The sequence below is a fragment of the Callospermophilus lateralis genome, unplaced genomic scaffold (assembly GCF_048772815.1).
Source record: "Callospermophilus lateralis isolate mCalLat2 unplaced genomic scaffold, mCalLat2.hap1 Scaffold_79, whole genome shotgun sequence".
Lineage (NCBI taxonomy): Eukaryota > Metazoa > Chordata > Mammalia > Rodentia > Sciuridae > Callospermophilus > Callospermophilus lateralis.
Window position 1 is genome coordinate 5,483,586 of NW_027515935.1, and position 9,121 is coordinate 5,492,706.

The following is a 9,121-nucleotide window of genomic DNA, read 5'->3' on the forward strand; positions in this document are numbered from 1 at the left end:
CAAATGTGCTAATATCTTGATCTTGGTCTTCATGGCTTCTAGATATATGAAAAATAATCTTTTATTATTTAAAAATTGCCTAGTCTATGGTATTTTGTTATAACAGCAGCAATGAACTAAGACAGCTTCTGATGTTGGTGATTAGATACATGGGTCTGGAACTCAGAGGGTAGATAACATAAGAAGTTGCTGTTCTTTTTGACTATTTGTCTATATGTAACTCTTTTATTTGGAGAATGCCTATTTGAGTAGTATGGAAGGAAGGAGAGACTGAGCATATATTCTAGACGTTTTAAAATATATATATATATATATATATATATATATATATATATATATATATATATATATATTTAAGGAACTTATGAATAGTATGTGGAAAAGTGTTAGAGTCAAATATTCAACTCAACAAAAATAAGAAACATTTTTGATTCCTCTGTTAGGCATAGACTGCTTCTCCTTTTGCTAATGAATGTTTGGTAGCTGTAATATTACTGAGCTGAACAAATAAATCACCTTGAGTACATAAGGAAAAATAAACACATGCTAAATGGATAAACATTACTACTACATCTTTATTAGATCATCTCTACCTCTAACACTTCAGCAGCTTAGATATTTAGAGTATTTTTACATTAACTGCAAGAAAAATTAAAGGAGAAATTCCTTTTCTGAGGTCACAACTATAAAGTCATGCGGTTATAAAATTCTGTATTTGTGTGCAAAACATGAGAGTTCCTTAAAGATTCTTCATAATTGTATTGTAGAAGAATTTAGTAAGTCATAAGCACTTAATTTGACATTCAACTGTAGTAGCCATATGTTCTTTGATTTCCTTATGAGCACCATTATGGAAACACTCAAATGAATTTGAGAAAAATTGGAAGAAATTAGATTATTGGGTTCTGTTAAATTGTTAATGTATCTTGCTTAATTTTTTGTTCATTAATTTATATCCATCCAATTATATAAAGCAAATTTGGAGGAAACAGCTGAAGTTGTACAATGTTTTCAGTGATAATTACTTTTTGTTCTTGTGTTTTCTACTTAAAACATGATGTCTATGTTATCCAGTATTATAGTCAGACCTTGTTTTCTAGATTTTCAGAATTGCTAAATGAACTTTTTAAAAAAAACAAATTTCCATGTTGATTTTAGTCTTTCTTTGTTATAAGGCTTCTTTCACAGAAGTTTGGTAATATTGAAGGCACCGGTATTGAACAGAATGATTTTTTGGGCACTTTGTATTCTTTGACTTTGTTCTCCACATATCATGTTAAAATCCATCAATTTTTGCTTTTCCTGAGTTGTTAAATAAAGATATATATATTTTTAGTTGTTGATGAAACTGTATTTAATTTATTTATTTATATGTGGTGCTGAGCATTGAACAACATCATTCTACATGGAGAAAAAATAAAGGCATTCCCTCTAAAAACTGCAACAAGACAGCGATGCCCTCTTTCACCACTTCTATATAACATAGTTCTTGTAACACTGGCCAGAGCAATTAGACGAAAGAAAGCAAAGGGATACACAGGAAAAGAAGAACTCAAATTGGCAATATTTGCTGATGATACGATTCTATACCTGGAAGACCCTAAAAGTTCCACAAGAAAACTTCTAGAACTAGTAAATAAATTCAGCAAAGTAGCAGAGTACAAAATCAACACCCATAAATCAAAGGCATTGATCCTCAGAAAGGGAAATGAGGAAAACTACCTAAAAAAAAAAAAAAAAAAAAAAAACTTGGGAATCAACTTCATGAAAGAGGTGAAAGACCTATATAATGAAAATTACAGAACCCTAAAGAAAGAAATCAAAGAAGACCTTAGAAGATGGAAAGATCTACCTTGCTCTTGAATAGACAGAATTAATATTATCAAAGTGACCATACTTCCAAAAGCACTATACGGATTTAATGCAATTCTGATCAAAATCCCAATGACATTCCTCATAGAAATAGAAAAAGCAATCATGAAATTTATCTGGAAAAATAAGAGACCCAGAATAGCTAAAGCAATCCTTAGTTGGAAGAGTGAAGCAGGTGACATCACTATACCAGAACTTAATCTATACTACAGAGCAATAGTAACAAAAACGTCATGGTATTGGCACCAAAACAGACTAGTAGACCAATGGTACATTATAGAGGACACAGAGACTAACCCACAAAATTACAATTAGTTTTTTTTAAAAGAGAGAGAGAATTATTTTTTAATATTTATTTTTTAGTTTTCGGCGGACAAAACATCTTTGTTTGTATGTGGTGCTTAGGATTGAATCCGGGCTGCACGCATGCCAGGCAAGCACACTACCTCTTGAGTCCATCTGCAGCCCCTACAATTATCTTATATTAGACAAAGGCGCCCCCCGCAAAAAGCATTGGAGAAAAGAAAGCCTCTTCAACAAATGGTGCTGGGAAAACTGGAAATCCATATGCAACAAAATGAAATTAAACCCCTATCTCTCACCATGAACAAAACTCAACTCAAAATGGATCAAAAATTTAGGAATACAACCAGAGACCCTGAGTCTAATAGAAGAAAAAGTAGACTCTAATCTCTATCATGTGGGATTAGGCCCCAACTTCCTTAATAAGAACTAAAATTAAGAATCAATAAATGGGATGGACTCAATCTAAAAAGTTTCTTCTCAGCAAAAGAAACAATCTGTTGGGCTGGGGATGTGGCTCAAGCTTGCCTGGCATGCGTGCAGCCCGGGTTTGATCCTCAGCACCACATACAAACAAAGATGTTGTGTCCGCCAAAAACTAAAATAAATAAATAAATATTAAAATATTCTCTCTCTCTTAAAAAAAAAAAAAAGAAACAACCTGTGAACTGAATAGAGAGCTTACACCTTAGGCGCAAATCTTACCCCTCACACATCAAATAGAGCACTAATCACGAGAGTATATAAAGAACTCAGAAAGCTAGATACCAAAACAACAAATAACCCAATCAATAAATGGGCCAAGGGCATGAAGAGACACTTCTCAGAAGATGATGAACAAGCAATCAACAAACACATGAAAAAATGTTCATCATCACTAGCAATTAGAGAAATGCAAATCAAAACCACTCTAAGATTTCATCTCACTCCAGTCAGAATAGCAGCTATTATACGTACACACAAAAATAAGTGTTGGTGAGGATGTGGGGAAAAAGGTACAGTCATACACTGCTGGTGAGACTGACTGCAAATTGGTGCAGCCAATATGGAAAGCAGTATGGAGATTTCTTGGAAAATTGGGAAAGGAACCACCATTTGATCCAGCTATCCTTCTCCTGGTCTATACCCAAAGGACTTAAAAACAGCATACTTCAGGGACACAGACATCAATATTTATAGCAGCACAATTCACAATAGCTAAGTTGTAGAACCAACCTAGATGCCCTTCAATAGATGAATGGATTAAAATGTGGCATATATACACAATGGAATATTACTCAGCAATAAAAGAGAATAAAACCATGGCATTTGCAAGTAAACGGATGGAGTTAGAGGAGATAATGCTAAGTGAAGTTAGCCAATCCCAAAAAAACAAATGCTGAATGTTTTCTTTGATATAAGGAGGCTGATTCAGAGTGGGATAGGGAGAGGGAGCATGAGAGGAATAGGCGAACTCTGGTAGGGCAGAGGGGTTGGAGGGGAAGGGAGGGGGCATTCGATAATTAATGATGGTTGAATGTAATGATCATTATTATTCAAAGTACATGTATGGGGCTGGGGTTATGGCTCAGTATAGAGCACTCATCTACCATGCATAAGGTACTGGGTTTGATCCTCAACACCACATAGATGTAAAATATTGTGTCCACCTAAAACTAAAAAAAAATAAATATTAAAAAAACAAACAAAAACAAAGTACATGTATGAAGACACAAATTGATGTGAATATACTATGTAAACAACAAGAGATATGAAAAATTGTGCTCTATAAATGTAATAATAATTGTAATGTATTCCACTGTTATGTATAAATAAAAAGTATATTTAGTTGTTGATGAACTTTTATTTAATTTATTTACTTATATGTGGTGCTGAGCATTGAACCCAGTGCCTCACACATGCCAGGTAAGTGCTTGTTTTTTAAACAAGTGTACCTACTCAAGGTTTTGAATTGGAAATGCATAACACAAAAAAGTGTGCCCTAGGAAGTATCCTCTTTGCCACTGGTAACAGCTGAAGAAAGATAGTTTGTACGGTAATTGTGGTATTTAGTGTTCATGGCAGTGTTGTGAGCTACAGACGTTAGGGGCTGGTTGTGAAGAAAGTATCTTGACCACCAAATCTGTGATGCAACTTTAGGTAGTACTCCTTCTTGTATAGCCTCTGAGTTTGGCTCTGTAGCCATTCTAGGCAGTTTCGCAACACACCATATCTTTTAACAAATTCTACCTTTGCTATAGTTGGCCAGAATAAACTAACTTTGAAGTGAAAGTTGTTTGTAGCTGGGCATGGTGGCGCACGCTAGTAATCCCAGCAGCTCAGGAGGCTGAGGCAGGAGGATTGTGAATTCAATGCCAGCCTCAGCAATGGCGAGGCACCAAGAAACTCAGTGAGACCCTGTTTCTAAATAAAATACAACAAAGGGATAGGGATGTGGCTTCGTGGTTAAGTGGCCCTGAGTTCAATTCCCAGTACCAAAAAAAAAAAAAAAAAAAAGAAAGAAAGAAAAGAAAAAAAGTTGTTTGCAATAACCAACTTGGATTGGTACTAGAGGCCTGAGTTATAGATACACATTTGTGAGTCATCTATGTAATGGTTGTATTGGAAACTTGTACATGAAATACAAAATGAGAAGAGGCCTAGGATTGAACCTGAGAAATTTATAACATTTAATGGCTGAGTAGGAGGAGATGAACCTGAAGGAAGTGATAGAGAAATTTCTGTAGACAGGATAAAAATCAGGTAAACTTGTGTTTTAAGGAATGATACTGTTGAATGCTGTGGAGAGGTAAGGTTAGATAAGGATTAAAACATGTTCATTGGGTTTAATAACATGAGATCATTGTCATCCTTAACAAGAGCAAATTTTATTGTGTAATGAGGTTGGAAGGCAGATTGAAGTAAATTGAGAAATGTGGTAGGAGTTTGGGCACCTGTTTAGAAATCAGGTTGGCTAGAAGCAGAGTAAGTCGGTGATGGACTGAGACCTTCCAGGAATCCTCTTCCCACAGAAATATTAATTTGAACACCAACTTATGCTCAGAAATAACCTTCACAAGAGCTAAGGAAACCAGTCCAGATGGTAGCATAATAATGAAAGAATTATCAAAGAAGGACAGAAGCAGAGTTGTTCCTGTTACCTTTCCCCCAACTCCAAGCAGGGCAGCATAGAGAAAGATGCGTTCTTCTTGGGGAGGAACAATCCAGCCTAAGAATTGTAATCCTGGCTTACCACAGTGAAACCCAGTACCAACCAGAGGTCCATACTCTTACACCCAGGCCAGTGCCTATGAATGAGCCTCTGAACCCACTCTAGACTGACCACCATGGGTCTGCCTCCACCTTTCCTTGCCACAACCTTGGACAGCACAGAGTAGAGAAAGACTTCATCTGCTGGGAAAGAGGAGAGGTAAGTACAGGATTCTGCCTTGGAATTAAGCATCAAGTCAGTACGATCCTACATCTGGTAGATTCCAGTGTCCCCTGTTTCCAGGGAAGTGCCCCTATTTAGAGGCTCTGGACTTGTTTCAGTGCCAGGTGGATACCCATGGCTCCAGTGGAACTAACTTGTATTCTGGTTAGCATTACCAGATCTGAGGGATGAGAGAAATATGTTGACGATTAGAGATTTTTAGTGTCTAGGAAAGATTGATTCCTTCCTCCCTTCCGCCCTCCCTCCCTCCCTCTCCCCTTTTTTCCTCCCTCCCTTTCTTTCTCTCTCTTTCTGCCCTCTTTTCTTTCTAGTGGTAGAGATTTCACCAAGTTAAAAACTTATGGTCAAGAGCTACCTGAATGGAAAAAGATGAATACACCTAAGAGGAAAAGAATACTTGATATTTTAACATTCCTGAGGAGGTGAAAGGAGATGATACTCAGGACGCGGAGGAAATGGCTTTATGGAAGAGACGAGATAGCTTCTGTTATGCTTTAAATGTGAGGTGTCACCCAAAAGCTCATGTGTGACAAAGCAAGAAGATTTAGAAGAGAAATGATTGGGATATGACAGCCTTAACCCAATCAATGAATGGATTCCCCTGATAGAATTAACTGTGGCTGGAGGAGGTGGGTCATTGGGGGCTGCCTTTGGGGTATATATCTGATATCTGGCAAATGGAATCTGTATCTGCTTTCTGATCATCCTATGAGCTGCCTCCCTCCCCCACATTGTTCCACCATGATGTTCAGCCTCAAATTGAATTTTGAGGAATGGAGCTTGCAGTCTGTGGATTGAGACCTCTGACACTGTGAGCCCCCAAATAAATTATTCCTCCTCTACAATGAAAATGTAAGTGGGATCAAATGAAATATGACCACATGGAACTTGAAGAATTTTGTTCTGAATGGCTTTTTAATTTTCTATATACCATGTGTTGGCCATTACAGTTGGGCATTACATTAGGGGCTTTATAGAAATAATTTAATTTTCAAACTATCCTATCGTAACAATTCTCATTTTGCTTTTGAGAAAACTGAAGCTTAGGTTAGAAACTTGCTCACAGTTTTGACCTAACAAATGATAGAACCAATAGTTACAATCATATCTGTTTGACTACAAAGACTATGTATAGAGTGGATTGGATGCATACAAAGAATATATCAAAGGAAAAAAATCAATGTCTTGTGAATAATTATTTATAAGAGATGATGATAATCACATAAGATAACAATTTTCATGTGTTGATTCTTAGGAAGTGTCAGAAAGACAGGAAATATTAGACAGGAAGATATAATTTTGGATTTGGGTCAAGTTCAACCTGAATTCATAAAAGTAGAGTGGAATGATGGTTGCCAGTGGGAGGGGAAGTAGAAAGTGGGAATGGGGAGATTTTAGTCAAAGGGTATGAAGTTTGAGTTAAGCAGATGAAAAGTTATGGTGTAGCATGCTGACTATAGTTAATTACACTGAATTGCATACTTGATATTTGCTGAGAGAGTAGATCTTAAATGTTCACACCACACACACAAATGATAACTATATGAAGTGGTTAATGTGTTATACAAATTAATTTGATTGTGATAATTATTTCATAATTGCTATGGCTTGGATATGGTTTGAGGGTGTTCCCCAAGGCTTCATGGGTTGAAATTTACTCCCCATTGTGAGATACTAACAGGGTGGAACAATTCAAGTACAGAGTCCATAGGTGGGGCCTTTGGAAAGTGATTAATTATACCTCAATAATGCTGGAAAAATAAAGGTTTTCTTTCTCACTCACAAATAAATATGGTAAATTCTTAAATCATCAGAACCTAACTTAGCTTTGATGGTTCACTATCATTAATACTAGTGATCAATATTACAACACATTATAATAAAATATACATATGGTATGTACTTAAGAAAAGCTTGTTTTCCATTTTAATCTATGAAATGATTTAGTATTGTCGGCTTAAGGCAATTATTGATAATATTTCACATGTTCACCAGGAATAAAAGATTCAAGAGGGATCTAGCGCAGTGGTAGAGAGCGTGCTTAGCATACTTGAGGCCATGGGTTCAGTCCTGAGAACAACAACAACGGATTGAGACAAATTGTTTACATTATTGTTTCTTCACTCTTCACTTCGACATGAAAAAATCTAAAACATAAATTACCTAGTGGTGACAGTTTTAGGCAGAAAATATGCTTTATTTGCAACAACAAATGAGGTAGTCATAAAATGTTTACTAAAACGTGTGTGAATTATGCTTTTCAAAGAAGCAAAATGCTGAATTCAAAACTGAATTCTGATTGATTTCTTATTGTCATGTTAAAGTTAATTTTATTGCTATTCTGCAATTTTTGTCTAAATCTATTATGTTAGAAGAGGGCTGGATAGTCTTTGAAGTTAACACTAGGTTGCAAGGCAGCGGGAGAGTTCACGACAGACCCCCTGTGTTTTTCTGAGTGCTATCTCACCCTGCACTCACTCCTGTGGTTCTAACTCCCCGGATGGCGCGATCGCCACCCTGTTCTCGCAGGGAGCGGGATCTCGCTCTTCCACGCCATCTGCTTCTTGCTGCGTGCTCCTCGGGGTCTACCCACGCTGACGCCAGGGGGCGAGGGCAGGACGGGGCTCCAGACCTTCCAGTTAGGTTTGGGGTCACGTTCCTGACGACTGGGGCCCTAAGTGGAGTTTGGGGCCCTAAGGAAAGAGGGTTTGGACCTCGGGGTTTCGAGGGGCTGTTTAGGTGGGTGGGAAAAGGAACCGTGTGTGGTGGTTTCTGAGGAAAGCGGGCTGAGTGGCTAGCCTGGCCCTACTCCGGAGAACTACCCGAGACACCGAGCCTCATCCTGTGGCGGGCGCTTGACGTGCGCGGCGTGGTGGTTGGCTTGTGGTGGGCAGAGACCACCAGCGCTGCCTGAGGGGAGGGCGGGCCAGCAAATTCCCGCCGCAAGTCTGGACTGATAGCCGCGAGCCGCCCCTCGGGTCTACGGGGAGCCAGAGCTGCGAACCCCACCTCTGGCGTGTTCTGTACAGCCAGTTGGCTCTCGTGTGAATTTTTTTTTTTTAAATATTGGGAGGCAAATTGGTAAATGTAAACCTGCACCACTTTTCTAGGTTTCACCTTGCTGTTAGTGAAGGACTTTCACTGCGCGGGGCAGTACACAAGCCAAGCAGGGACAAATTCAGATATTTATTTTACAGGGCACGCCCTTTTGAGAAGTCTAGGTGTCTGGATCCCCAGAGATTCAAAGACTAACTGCAGTACCAGGAATAAACAATCACGAAGGCGCCCACCCTTACCCTAGTCTCAGCCATGCAACGACGTTCAGCAGCTGCCTAAGTGTCTCTTAGGGCTCTACCAGGAAGGTGGCTGTGGACTGAAAACGTCTCTTACCCTCTGTCTTGCTCCATCCACATTTTTTTGTGAGAATGTTATATTTAAAAAGTTGTTACTGAATATACATGTGTATTTTCATTTTATATTCATGTGTATATTCACTTATTTTTTATTTTCTTT